This window comes from Nicotiana tabacum, chromosome 12 (assembly GCF_000715075.1).
Source record: "Nicotiana tabacum cultivar K326 chromosome 12, ASM71507v2, whole genome shotgun sequence".
NCBI classification, from domain to species: domain Eukaryota; kingdom Viridiplantae; phylum Streptophyta; class Magnoliopsida; order Solanales; family Solanaceae; genus Nicotiana; species Nicotiana tabacum.
In genome coordinates, this window is record NC_134091.1 from 56,730,003 (window position 1) to 56,744,965 (window position 14,963).

The 14,963-nt window shown below is 39.5% G+C and overlaps 1 non-coding gene across 1 annotated transcript; it reads right to left on the reverse strand.

The window, feature by feature from the left end:
* Positions 1–5,298: 5,298 nt before the first annotated feature.
* Positions 5,299–5,405, reverse strand: LOC142167697 (small nucleolar RNA R71). Its single transcript, XR_012697784.1, has one exon. It is a non-coding gene; the product is annotated as a small nucleolar RNA R71 (small nucleolar RNA).
* Positions 5,406–14,963: the final 9,558 nt, after the last annotated feature.

Sequence of the window (14,963 nt, forward strand, 5' to 3'; positions counted from 1 at the left end):
GCACAAGAAGTGTAGAAGTGTAGCATGAGTACAATCGACCCCATGTACTCTGTTAGTGTCGAGCCTAACCTCGACGAAGTAGTGACGAGGCTATGACAAGACACTCACAATAAACCTGTACAAAAAATAATAACGGAATACAAAATACAGATAAAACTAAAAACTCATATAAACGGACCCGAAGGTCACAACCACAAAAAATTACAAATATCATGATCTCAAATATCATATCACAACACCGAGAGGCCCCCAGAATAACATGATCTCAGATATCATATCACAACACCGAGAATAAACTTCACAACCACAAAAAATTACAACACATCAACTCTGTTGCGGCGTGCAACCCGATCCCAATACTTAACACAATAATTGTTGCGACGTGCAAACCGATTTTAATATCCTTTCATATCATTATCTGTTGCGGCGTGCAACCCGATCCCAATATAAATTCATTTCAATATCGTTGCGGTATGCAACCCGTTCCCAATATCCCCTCAAGTCAAAGTTAACACTTACATCACTCCGCAACCAAATCAATCAACCAACCACGACCTTGCCTTTTAAACAAGCCTCCAAACCAACCGAATCTAATCAAATATCTATCAAACAATTCAAAATAAGCTTTAGAAACTACCCACGAATGAAAATGGTTCAATCTTTGATGAATTTGAAAAAGTCAATCCCGGGCTTGCTTGGTCAAAATTCGAGATCCAGAGCAAAATTCAATTATCCATTCACCCCCCAAGCCCGATTATGTGATTTGTTTCAAAATCCAACTTCAATTCGAGGTCTAAATCTCAATTTTGCAAAATCTCTAAATTCTACCAAAATTCCTAATTTCTACCATGGAAATCCTAGATTTGATGTGTTAAAAACTCATGGAAAATTAAAAGACAGTGGATTAGAGTTGCTTACCAAAGCATTTGGGAAGAAAAAGTTCTTGAAAAATCGCCTCTAGAGTGTTTGGGGGTTGAGAAATGGTGTAAAATGAGCTAAGTCCTGCTTTCTCCCTCTTTTACCCAACTGCAGGTGTCGTATTTGCGAACTCTTGTTCGTAAATACGATGCCCGCAAATGCTACACACATATCGCTAATGCGATTAGTGCATCAAATGCCCATAAGTCACATTGACTTGAGGTGATTTATTTGGTTACATCACTTCGAACATTTTCCTCGCAAATGCGAGGTCACCCAGCTCAGACCCTTGCTCGTAAATACGAACTCTTGTTCGCAAAGACCTCGCATTTGCGAGATTTGCAGCAGACACCGGTAACATGAAATGCACTAGCAGTTGCATAAGTGCCCAAACTCATTCGTAACACACCCGAAACTCACCCGAGCCCCTCTGGCTCCAAACCAAGCATGCACACAAGTGTAATAACATCCTACAAACTTGATCGCTACCTCAACTCATCCATATAACATCAAATAATATGATTCGATCATCAAAACTTATGATTTTCAACTTGAAAACTTATTTTCACAATTTTTTACATAGTGCCGAAATGCGCTCGGGTCACCACGGACCCCAACCAAAAGTGCGTACAAGTCTAAAAACATCATACAAACCTACCGGAATTGTCAAATCGTTGATCCGAGGTCATTTACCAAGAATATTGACCGTGGTCAACTCAAGTTCTATATTAAGCCTAAAATCACATTTTCTTCAAATTTTTACATAAAAACTTTCCGAAAAACGACACTGACTACACACGCAAATCAATAAACATCAAATGAAGCTAATAAATGTTTCGAAACACAGAAATAAAAGCTATTACTCAAAATGACCTATCGGATCATCACAGTTTTAGGCTTGACCTCTGTTTTGATTAGCTCAAATTCTGGCACTATAGTCGCGACACTGCTTAGCCAACATGGTCAGTGCGTGCTAACAGCGAAGTGAAAAATTAGTTCGGGATTTTAGCACATCTTACTGAGGTGCCAAATTGCGTATTCGTTCTCGTACATGTCAACTAACATTAATATACCAATTCATCTGATGCATTTCTAGAAAAAATTAAAGCCATTGTACCTCAATAGAACAAAATGCAACTCAAAGTACCACCTCCAATAACAAATGCATGTAACACAAATGGAAAAGGCAGTAAAATCATAGAGTATAAATTAGTTATCAATTAATCTCTCGGTAGTTAAGCTCGCGAGCTACACACCAAAATCACGACAAGTCCAATTGGCATGTAACTATAGAGTATAGACAAGGCACATTTCGTGTTTTGTTTTGATAGGGACTTTGTTTCTTTAGATTTCCCATGGTATAAATAGTACTCCCTCCGTCTCAGTTTATGTGGCTGACTTTGTACGAAGTTTAAAAAATAAAATAAGATTTTTGAAACTTATGGTCTAAAACAAATCATAAATATTTATGTGACTATAAATCATTTTATTAAGGTTCAAGTAAAAGTTTTGCTCACTTTGAACTTTAACTTGGATTCAAAGATGTGTTTCTTTGTTTGTGTTCCGTCCCTTTTATGCTTCTTTCTTATTTAATTTTCATTGCTCGTGTGAGATTTATAAAAGGATTCAAGCTTTTATACTAGAGTTGGTATTTTGGTATCCTTTTCTTTCTTGGATTGAATTATTCTATCTTATATGTGTAATTTCACGTATTTTGGCAATCCGATCTGCTATAACTCTAAGACACAGAACTATAAAACAGTGGTTTAAAAGGTGTGGGCATAAGGCGAGATATTTTATATATGTCTCAGCAAGGCATAAGCCCCGAGATACAGGGCGTAAGCCCCATAGGTATTTAATTTTTAATATTTTATAAAATAATATAATTATAATAAATATTTATAAATAGGTAAAATTACATAAAAATTAAAGAAAACTATAAATATGCGATATATATATATATATATATATATATATATATATATATATATATATATATATAGTACTCCATCCATCAAAACATTAGTCAAAATAATCCATTATACGTTATTTACAAACACAAGTAACTTGAGTTGAAAAGAATAAAGTTTTATACATGGAAAAACAAAAAGGATGACTAACATGCAATTTGAACTTTGAACTTGTTGCTATGGAGGAGAATAGAGTTCTCTTTGTATTTGCAAAAAATAAATTGACTATTTGCTGTTGGGAGATAGTAGCGGACAAGATAAAGAATTGAAAAATACCATAAAAAAGGTCTTAACTATTATATTTAATGTTTTAATTCATTTTTAAAACTTTTGAGTAATTAGAAGTTGACTTTTGAGAATTTGGGTATTATATTAAGGACTTATTCAACAAATTTTATTGTAATTTGAAAACGTTTCTAGGGATTACGCCTCACTACAAAAAATGCGCCTCAACGTCCGGGCGTATGCTTCAAATTGCTGGGTGATATTCGACTTATTGTATGCATATTTTGATGTATATTTCCTCGCATTATGCTCATGTCTCATAGATTTCGGATATATAATATGATAATTTGTGCTAATTTGTGGTATTTCTATGTGGAGAAATCATTCGGATGTGATTTGGGACAAAAGTGCGCGAATTGGAGCGAAAACAGGAAGAAAATACAAAAGTGCACATTTGAGGGCCACAAGCAGCGTGGCGCTGCCTGTGGCGCACAAAACAGAAACTTGGGAAGCTGAGCGCCAGGGCCAGCGCCCCACGCTGCCCTGGACGCTCAAAACGTGAACATGTCCTATTTCGACTAGGACTCAGTTATTTTGACCCCAAGACGCCCCCAACTCATATAAAAGCCAACCTAAACCTATTTTGAGAGGGGGGGCGTGACTTTGAGAAAAAAAAATAAAAGTATGAAACACTCAGGAGCACGGATTTGATCAATTCTTCCATTCTTCCTCTAGAATTCATTGCTTTTATGTTTGAAAATATTATTTTTGATGATTGTATGAACATGAGTGGCTAAGAACCCTATTGTTCTGGGGTCATGGGTGCTATATGAATGTTTACGTTTGAAGTTTAAATTGATGAGTTTGATTTTATCATATCAGGTTGTTTATTTAATTCTGTTTTTAATTATTTTGCTGAGTAGCTAACAGTGAAATACTATCTATGAATCTAGAGTTGAACTCAAAAGTGAGAATTCTAGATTGCACATAGAATTAAATAGAGCAGGTTCTTGAACCCGGGCATCGGGGAATGGATCCGCAATTAGGATAAAAATATACCTAATTACCTTGCTTGGTTGAAATACAAGAAGTGTAAATGCATTCTTGTTAATCTTAATTCGATAGACATATAGGCATTAAATTAGCTTGAATAGGCGAATAATAACTCGACAGATTCTTATGAGTAATATCAACCCTGTCAATCAACAATCCAGATAATCAATTAGTCATTTGAAGCCAAGAACGCAACATGATTGTTAGCTAGCTTGTGATCCTAGAATGTCCTCTCTTACTGATTGTTATCCGAAATTGCTTAAGTGTTGTGGTTGATCTCTAGTTATTTCATTACTTGATAGTTGTTTAGGTAGTAAATTAGTCACTTACACATTTTGTGAGAAATCTCTTGAATCGATAAGTTGTTTGAGTTTGAATCAGTCCAAAAGTTAATCATAAGTCTTCGTGGGAATGATACTCTACTCACTACTCTATTACTTGATGACCAAGTATACTTGCGTGAGTGTGTTTGGTCGCAATAAGTTTTTGGCGCCGTTGCCGGGGACTTAGAAATTAGCTACTTGACTGAGTTAAGCTTTTATTAGTTATTTGTTCGAGCTTTAATTTTCAGTTTGCCTTGTTTGTGTTAACGTAAGCTCTTCTCTTGAATGTGGAGGAGTAGAAGCGCAAACAACCTCCTTCCTCTTGATCCTGAAATTGAACGAACACTTCATAAAGTGAGGAGGGAAGTCGAAGCTAGAACTAGAATAGAAAGAGAGTTGTACATCGTAGTTTAACCACAACCAATAAAGATGGCAGGTAATGAAGAGCGTCCGGTGATAGAATCCGCAAGGCCTAATCTTGCTAACATGACTCAGGCTATTGTGAAGCCTGATATCACGGGGTATTTTGAACTCAAACAGTACATGATACAACTGATTCAGTCCACAGGGCAATATGTGGGTCTATCTCATAAAGACTCACAGAGGCACATTCAGAACTTCCTGGAAATTACGGACATTTACAATTATCCGAACGTTTCTAAGGACTATGTCAGGCTGATACTGTTTCCCTTTTTACTGCTGGGGGAAGCTAAGGAATGGTTGCAAAAGAAGCCTGCGAACTCAATCCACACTTGGGATGATCTAGCAAGGAAATTCTTAATCAAGTTTTTCCCCACAAAAATACAAAGTCGCTAAGGAGCCAGATTCTTGGGTTCCAACAACGGGATGGCGAGACTCTTCGTCAAGCTTGGGAAAGATACAAGAAGTTACACAGAGACTGCCCGCATCATTGTCAAACTGATGAGATTTTGGGTCATACTTTCGTTGATAGGCTAGACGATATATCAAAGATGAATCTTGATTCATCTTGTGGGGGTAGTTGTATGGAGAGGCCGTATAATGAAATCCAGCTCCTGCTAAATAATTTTACTGCTAATTATCATAATTGGAAAGGATATGGGGAATCACAAATAGCAATTAAACAGAAAGCAGCTGATGTAATTGAGTTTGATGACTTCTCAACCATGAGAGCAGATATAGCAAAATTGGTAAATCAGATGAATAGAATGACAATGCACCAAACACAATAGATGCAACATATTCAACAGATGTCTACTTACTACGAATTATGTGGTGACAGTCACATGAGTGACATGTGCCCCATGAATCCTGAATCTATCTACTATGTGGGGCAACAGAGTAGAGGTCTGATGAACCAGCATGCACAATATAGGAACACTTACAATCCAAATTGGAAGAATCATCCTAACTTTTCATGGGGTGGAAATCAGCCGACTCAGAATCATTATAGGCCCCAAGGAAATTTTAATCAATCTCAGAAACCACCCCAGCAAGTAGAGGAGAGCACAAATGACTTGCTAAAGAAGCTGCTGCTTGACAACCAACAACTCTGGACCGATTTCAGAAATCTCGAGAGACAAATGGGGCAGTTAGCGTCAAATCAAAATACTAGACATGTAGGCGCTCTTCCCAGTGATAGAGAGAAGAACCCTCAAGTTAATGCAGTTACACTCAGAAACGGGATGGAATTAGAAGAAGTGCCAAAGAAGAGAAAGGACAAGACTATACCTGAGGGGGAGTTGATTCCTAAGGCAACACATAAGTCAAAGAAAGATGATGTAAGTTCAGAGCCATTGAATGCTGCAAGGCCACCACCACCTTTCCCCCAAAGATTGCAGAAGAAGAATGATGATCGCATGTTCAACAAATTTCTCTCTATGCTGAGCCATGTTCAATTGAATATGCCATTGGTAGATGTACTTTGCGAAATTCCAAAGTATGCTAAGTACATCAAGGATATAGTGGCTCACAAGAGGAGATTGTCTGAATTCGAACAGTCGCACTTACTGAGGAGTGCACTTCAGGGTCCAAAACAAGCTTCCTCAAAAGCTTAAGGATCCTGGCAGCTTCACCATCCCTATGCAAATTGGTAATATCGATGTGGGTCATGCTCTTTGTGATTTGGGGGCGAGCATAAATCTGATGCCCTTGTCCTTGTTCAAACAATTGGGTCTGGGAGCTCCAAGACCAACCATTGTGATATTGCAACTAGCTGATAGGTCCATAGCCTACCCTGAAGGAGTGATTGAAGATGTGTTACTGCAAATTGGAAAATTCATCTTCCCAGTAGATTTCATTATCCTAGATTATGAAGTTGATGAACAAGTTCCAATCATATTGGGATGACCTCTCTTGGCTACAGGTGATGCAATTATTAAAGTGAGAGAGGGGAAAATGATTATGAGGGTGGACAATGAGGAAGCAATTTTTAATGTCTACAAGGCGATCCAACTTCCCCGCCATTATGAGGAGCTCTCTATGATATCTATTGTGGAGGTGGATGAGCAACTTATTAACACGAGTGTATATCTAAACGACTCTCTAGAGAAATCACTCATGTTGTTCGATATCTTAGAGATTGATGATGAGGTTGAGGAGATGATGCATATCCTAGATGCATCATATGCTTACATGCAGGGATTAAACCCTTTTGAGCCCCTAAATAGGCCAAGTGGGCCCCCTTCAAAGCCGTCGATTGAAGAAGCTCCAAAATTGGAGCTTAAACCCATGCCCCCTCACCTTCAATATGATTATTTGGGTGGTTCTGAGATTTTACCTGTTATTGCTTCTTCTGACTTGTCTAAATTATAGGAAGAAAAGCTGTTGAGAGTGTTACGTGAGCACAAGCGAGCAAATGGGTGGACGATGTCTGACATTAAAGGCATTAGTCCAGCTTTCTGCGTGCATAAAATCTTCATGGAGGACGGACACAAGCTAAGTATAGAGCAACAACGCTGCCTAAATCCAATCTTGAAAGAGGTGGTAAGAAAAGAAGTGATTAAGTGGCTTGATGCAGGTATTGTATTTCCAATATCTGATAGCAAATGGGTAAGCTCCGTCCAATGTGTGCTTAAGAAAGGGGTGATGACTATAGTGGTTAATAAAAATAATGACCTGATTCCTATAAGAACTGTCACTGGGTAGAGAATTTGCATAGATTAAAGAAAATTGAACAATGCCACCCGAACGGACCATTTTCCCCTCCCCTTTATTGATAAAATGCTCGATTGATTAGCTGGACAAGAATACTATTGTTTCCTAGATGGCTATTCGGGTATAATCAAATTGCTATAGCCCCATAGGACCAATAGAAAACTACATTTATGTGTCCCTATGGCACGTATGCGTTTAAGAGAATGCTTTTTAGTCTTTGTAATACACCTGCGACTTTTCAAAGGTGTATGATGGCTATTTACTGACATGGTTGAAATATTTATGGAAGTATTCATGGATGATTTTTATGTGTTTGGGTATTCTTTTGATAATTGTTTAATGAACCTTGATAAAGTGCTTGCTAGGTGTGAAGAGACAAACTTGGTGCTAAACTGGGCAAAGTGTCATTTCATGGTACGTGAAGGTATAGTCTTGGGGCACAAGGTGTCCAAAAATGGTTTGCATGTGGACAAAGCAAAAGGTGGAAACGATTGAAAAATTACCCCCACCGACATCTGTCAAAGGCATTCGCAGTTTCTTGGGCTATGTAGGTTTTTATCGTCGTTTCATTAAAGATTTTTCAAAAATTTCTTCTCCTTTGTGAAGGCTCCTTGAGAAAGATATCCCTTTCAAGTTTGATGATGCCTGACTGAAAGCATTTGAGGAGTTGAAGGGAATATTGGTCACTGCACCAATTATCATTGCCCCGGATTGGGTGCAACCATTTGAGTTGATGTGCGATGCGAGTGACATAGCAATCAGAGTTGTTCTGGGGCAAAGCAACCATTTATTACGCGAGGAAAACTCTGAATCCAGCCAAGATGAACTACACTGTCACTGAAAAAGAGTTTCTTGCAGTGATGTGGGCATTTGACAAGTTTAGATCTTATCTAGTGGGAACCAAAGTCATCGTCTACACTGATCACTCAGCTGTAAGGTATTTGTTTGAAAAGAGAGACGCCAAGCCAAGGCTAATTCGATGGGTCCTCCTCTTGTAAGAATTTGATTTAGAGATCCGAGATCGAAAAGGAACAGAGAATCAAGTGGCTGATCACTTATCCAGATTAGAAACTCGGGACCATGTAGCTGGGGGGGGGGGGTCGATCAAAGAAACATTTCCTGATGAGCAGTTATTAGCAATCACCTCGAGTGAAGCCCCGTGGTATGCAGATTATGTGAATTTTATTGCAAGTGGGGTGACGTCACCAGAATTGACACCCGATAATAGAAGAAGGTTTCTACATGATGTGAGGCTCTACATGTGGGATGAGCCATTCCTATATAATAAGTGCGCAGATCAGTTGGTACGAAGGTGTGTCCCTGAGGAGGAGATGAATGCAATATTGCATGACTGTCATGCTTCTCCGTATGGAAGTCACCATGGTGGGGACAGAACTGCCCAAAAAGTGTTGCAATCGGGTTTTTATTGGCTAAAATTGTTTAAGGATGCACACAACTTTGTTAAAAAGTGTGACATGTGCTAATAAACCGGAACAATCACGAAGAAGCACGAGATGCCCTTGCAAAATATTTTGGCAGTAGAGCTCTTTGATGTTTGGGGGATTGATTTCATGGGACCGTTCCCATACTCTAATAGTCACAGGTACATCTTGGTGGCAGTCGATTATGTGTCTAAGTGGGTGGAAGACATTGCTCTTCCTACTAATGATGCAAAGGTAGTGGTAAACTTTGTAAAGAAGCACATCTTCACACGCTTTGGGACTCCAAGGGTGTTGATAAGTGACGAAGGAACTCACTTCTGTAACAAATTGTTGAATAATGTTCTAGCAAAGTATGGAGTTAAGCACAAGGTTGTCATCGCCTATCACCCCCAAACGAGTGGTCAAGTGGAAATATCTAACAGAGAGGTAAAGCAGATTCTGGAGAAAACGGTAAGTGGAAATAAGAAGGACTGGGCCGGAAAGCTTGAAGCCGCATTATGGGCATATCGAACTGCATACAAGACCCCCATATGTACTTCTCTGTATAAGTTGATTTATGAGAAGGCGTGCCACTTTCCTATCGAGCTTGAACACAAAGCCTATTGGGTGATTAAAAAGCTAAATATTGATATGGAATTAGTCGCCGAGAAGAGGTTGTTACAACTCAACGAGCTTGATGAGTTTCGGTTGCACGCGTATGAAAATGCCAAATTGTATAAAGAAAAGACCAAGAGGTGGCATGACAAGCACATCCAACATCGCGAGTTTGAGCCTAGTCAAGAAGTTCTCTTGTTTAATTCGAGGTTGAAGCTTTTTCCCGGAAAGCTTAAGTCTCGATGGGCAGGTCCTTTTGTTGTGGTAAGTGTGAGGCCTCATGGAGCGGTGGAATTGCATGATACGAGCTCAAGTAGTACCTTCTTGGTAAATGGACAGAGAGTAAAACATTATTGGGGTGGTGACATTGCACGTCACAAGACCTCGGTGGACTTAGCCGATGCTTGAAAACATGTTGAGTCGTTCCGCGATGTTAAATCAGGCGCTTGTTGGGAGGCAACCCAATTTTTAATGTTTTCGTAGCTTAGTTTTTTGTTTTCTTTTAGTCAGAGTAGAATAGTTTTATTTTCTTTGTAGTTATAGAAATCATAGGCGGGAATGGTGTTGGGTGTGTATAATGTATGTATTGAATGCTCGGGTTAAGGGTTGTTTATATTTGAAAATAAATAAATATATATAGCGAACGAGTGCCAAGGCCTGCGCCCCATGCTGCCTGGGGCGCACTTTATAGAAGCATCACAACCCCCAGTGCCAAGCCCAGCGTGGGGCGCAGGGCTAGGGGGTCAGGTAAGGTGTAAAATTTTTATTTTGTTTCTTCTTTTTGTTTTTTAGACCCAACACCCATTAACCCGACCCAACTACCCATTTCTTCTCACATACTAACCCATAACTAATTAACCAAACCCAACCCCCACCTAAATTAAAATAACTCTAATCCAAAACCCCACCCACCCTCTCCCGTAACTCTCAAACGACCCCCACTCTGTCTCTCTTTCTCTCCGCTGCTCTCTCTATCCTTCTTTCTAAAATTCTTCAAATTTTGTTGCTAACCTTCATCTCAAGACTTAAAGGTATGTTCTACTTGTTATCCTTTTCCTTGTAATTTGTAATTTCTTAGTGTATTTTTAGTTTTCCTTGTCCAACAACCCCCAATCACCTAGGTCTCGTTGATATGTTTTGTTCTTATGGTGGGTGGATCTATTGTGCATGAAATTAGTTGCCAATATTGGTTGTGAAGTTGTATTTAAAATAGTAACTACAATTCCCTCTACTTCATGTCAATTTGGGAGGGCCACCTTGTTCCACCATTGTTGCAATAAGAGAAGCAAAATTGAGTACCTATCACCTTGTGATGAAACATTGGTGCACGTTGAACCGCTATTGTGAGTAGATTATACATAGCCTTCGGTTTTAAGTGTGGGATCACCTTTGCCTCTTACGATGACCTTGGGTGAATTTCTTAATTCATTCTCACCTTTGTGTTTGTTGTATGTAGGTTGTTATGGCTCGTGACAATGCCGCTAAAGGAAACTGGGTGGAAAAGTCCTCCGCCACTACTCCCCTTCCCAAAAAACGCAAGCAAGGTAAAGGTTCTTCCTGGCAAGCTAAGGGAAAACAGGTTGCTAGCGGGTCGACGAGGCCACCATGACCTTGGGTGGATCTAGTTCGAGAATACGCCATCAAATAGCATGATAACTTTGTGCCATATGGGAAATATGTCTCCGAAATGGGGATTAATGTGAAGGCCCTAGAAAAGAACTTTACGGAGGTGCTTGCCCAGTTGGTAGAAATGAAGATGGAGAAACTCATGGAATGCTCGAGCCCTGCGAATCTGAGCATGGTGCGCGAGCTATACACCAATTGGAACACAGACTTGTTCCGATCATGTGTCCAAGGGAAAGAGATACCACTGGACAGGAGATCCTTGTGTGCATTTTTGGGAGTTGATAGCCCTAATCCACTGAGGTTACAAAAGTTTGTCAAAAGTCCACGCTACCGGGCAATACGTCACACGCTTTATGGCGTTGATTCTAATGCAAAGTGGACGCAGACTAAGGGAAATGCCCACCTTGAGATGCTCCGTTTGACTTCAACAAGACGGCTAAGATATGGCAAAACTTCGTGCAGACTAGATTGATGCTCGTCGAGCATAACAGTGAATGCACTCGCGCTCGAGTGTATGTGATCTACTTTCTGATGACCGGGCGACCCATAAATGTGGGTGAGCTCATGCTTGGGGAGATGGACCGCACCCGCTTTGGGAGAAGGATCAAAAGGTTTTTCTTTGGAAACCTCCTAACGCAGTACATGCTATCCCGTGGGGTACCAGAGTACCCTCGATATGATGAGGTAGTGGAGGCACCAAGGCATTGCTAGACATCACATCCTTACTGGAGTCCACATCAAAGCTAAGCCAGGCTGCAAGGAATGAGCGGGACAAAAATTTTAACAGGTATCTTTATAGTTCCCTCAATGTGATAATGAGCAGGCTAGGGGTGTCAGATGAGGAGCGCATGCATTTGCGAAATGATCTCTCCAATTCCTCCAAGGAGATATTGGGCATAACACCAGGCAGTCCAATCCATCTGTCTGAGGATGAGCACATTTACAAGAGATCTGATGATGAGGATGCGGATGATGATGATGTTACGGGGCCCATGGATTTGGTGCCCTTAGGAGATGATGATGAGCCCAGAGCCGCGGCTGGTGGGCATCCCGAGGAGGCGGACTCCGACTAGCAGAGAGTTCTTTCTTTCTACCTTACCTTGTTTTGAATTTGTTATGCATCAGGGACTATGCATTGTTTAAGTGTGGGGTGGGGGAATACTTCTTGACTTGTAATTGTATAAAAGTTATTATTATTGTTTTGTTTTATATTTATTTTAGCTTAGTTTAGAACTAACATAGTCTAGTTAGCTAGTAAAAAAAAATTTCAGAAGAAGTTCAGACTTTTCCCGACGATAGATCTGTTGGACAATTTTCTTGAGGGATTAAAGTCCGATTAAAAATACCAAAAAGATTTTTCTTTGTTCTTTTTTAGGATAGTTAGGTAGTATCCCTTGGGTTCTTTTTGGACGCCGGTTCTTTTCCAAGGGTGTAGCTCGAACCGAATGTTTTTAATTTTGGGTTTTTTTAGAAATAGGATTAGGGAGAAATTGAGGTGCTCTGAGGTACCTGTTCACATGTTTGGTATTGGCATGTTAAGTTATGGCATGCGCTCTGTCTTCCTGAATATTTGATTTGAGTTGTAATGCCCAAGTAAATTAAGTAGCCTACTCTTTGACACATTTTTCTCAGTTGGTTGACTTGTATGCCACCTAGTGCATTATTGCTTAAAAATTCTCAACTCGCTTGCTTGCTTGACTTGAGAGTCGAACAGAACCGTCTTGATTGAGTCAAGTGCAATGTGTGTTCAAGGATTGGTGATATTCTGTGCTATCTTGTGTAGTCTAGAACTTGCCCCATGTGTTAATTGAAGCGAAATTGTTAAGTTGTGCTAGTCTAGGAGATGACATATACGTTTCTTGCTTGACCATAGAAGTGCTTGTCACTCACAAATAAATTTTTTTCATTGCTAGCCCATTTGAGCTGATAGACCTTTTCTTTGGCACCCACACTTCAAGTCGTTTCCCTATATTATTCTTAATTTGAGCTTGTTGAACATTTACCCCCTAAGGCACTTAGTCGCTAAGTTGAGAGATAGGGGAGTGGCTTTCGAGTGGAACCATGGAAGGGCCCTTAAGGTACATTAAAATTGTGAAAAGAAAAAAAAAAGGTCACTAACCGATGAACATTAATGTATGGAGTGTGTGGAGTAAAGAAAAGAAGAAGAAAAATAGTAGTTCAAATAATGTAGAAAAACACACACCTCATAATCTTTCGAATTCAGGCTAGTAGGAATATAGAGGTGCTTAATTGAAAAAAAAGGCTATGTTATATATATGGTGTAATGACAAGTGAATTGGTTGAAAAGAAGATGTGCTCAATTTGCAAGTGTAGCGTATTAAAGTGCTTAGGAGGGTTAGTCACTAATCCTAAATATATCCTACCCGTCCCTTATCCTATATTAAAATCTTAAAGTCCTAATTGATCCTAGATTTGGCTAGCTTACATTAGTAGAGATATACACTACGGGCAAGCTTATGGTACGACCACGAGATGCACATGAATTCTTTGTGAGAGTGAGTGGATTTTGTTCAATTGTGTGATATCCTCAATTTATGTTCAACAACATATTTGAACATTTGGGATAATTTTGTATTCACTCTTTTGCTTGTGGTGAGGGCCCTTGGTCTCATGACGGATTAGTGATGTTGTACACTTCTTTTGTTGGATGAGTGCGTGAGTTGAGGATGCTTAGTGGTAACAGGTCATCGTATGAGGTAGGGTGGTTGCGGAGAGGTTGCTTGAGTTGGTTGAATAACATTGTATATACTTGGGCTAGTTTAAAAACGGGAAGAATGTGAAATTCGTGTGTTCATGCTTAATTGCCGGTATCGACAAAGTCAAAAGATAGAGTGTTTGATTGAATTAGTTGTAAATTGCTCTTTCATAGTGATGGGTACGTTTTGGGGTGTTAATGTAGTTCCATTGCTCGAGGACGAGCAAGAGTCTAAGTGTGGGGTGTTGATATTCGGCTTAATGTATGCATATTTTGATATATATTGCCTCGCATTATGCTCATGTTTCATAGATTTCGGATGTATAATATGATGATTTGTGCTAATTTGTGGTATTTCTATGTGTAAGAATCATTCAGATGCGATTTGGGATGAAAGTGCGCGAATTGGAGTGAAAACGGGAAGAAAATACAAAAGTGCACATTTGAGGGCCACATGCAGCGTAGGGCGCTGCCTATGGCGCATAAAATAGAAACTTGGGAAGCTGAGCGCCAGGGCCAGCGCCCCACCCTGCCCTGGTCGCTCAAAACATGAACATGTCCTATTTCGATTTGGACTCGGTTATTTCCACCCCAAGCCGCCCCCAACTCATATAAAAGCCAATCTAAACCTATTTTGAGAGGAGGGACATGACTTTGAAAGAAAAATAGAAGTATGAAATACCCGGAAGCACGGATTTGATCAATCTTCCATCCTTTCTCTAGTATTCATTGATTTTATGTTTGAAAACATTATTTTTGATGATAGTATGAACATGAGTGGCTAAGAACCCTATTGTTCTGGGGTCATGGGTGCTACATGAATGTTGATGTTTGAAGTTTAAATTGACGAGTTTGATTTTATCATATTGGGTTGTTTATTTAATTCTGATTTTAATTATTTTGCTGAGTAGATAACAGTGAAATACTATCTACGAATCTAGAGTTGAACTCGAAAGTGAAA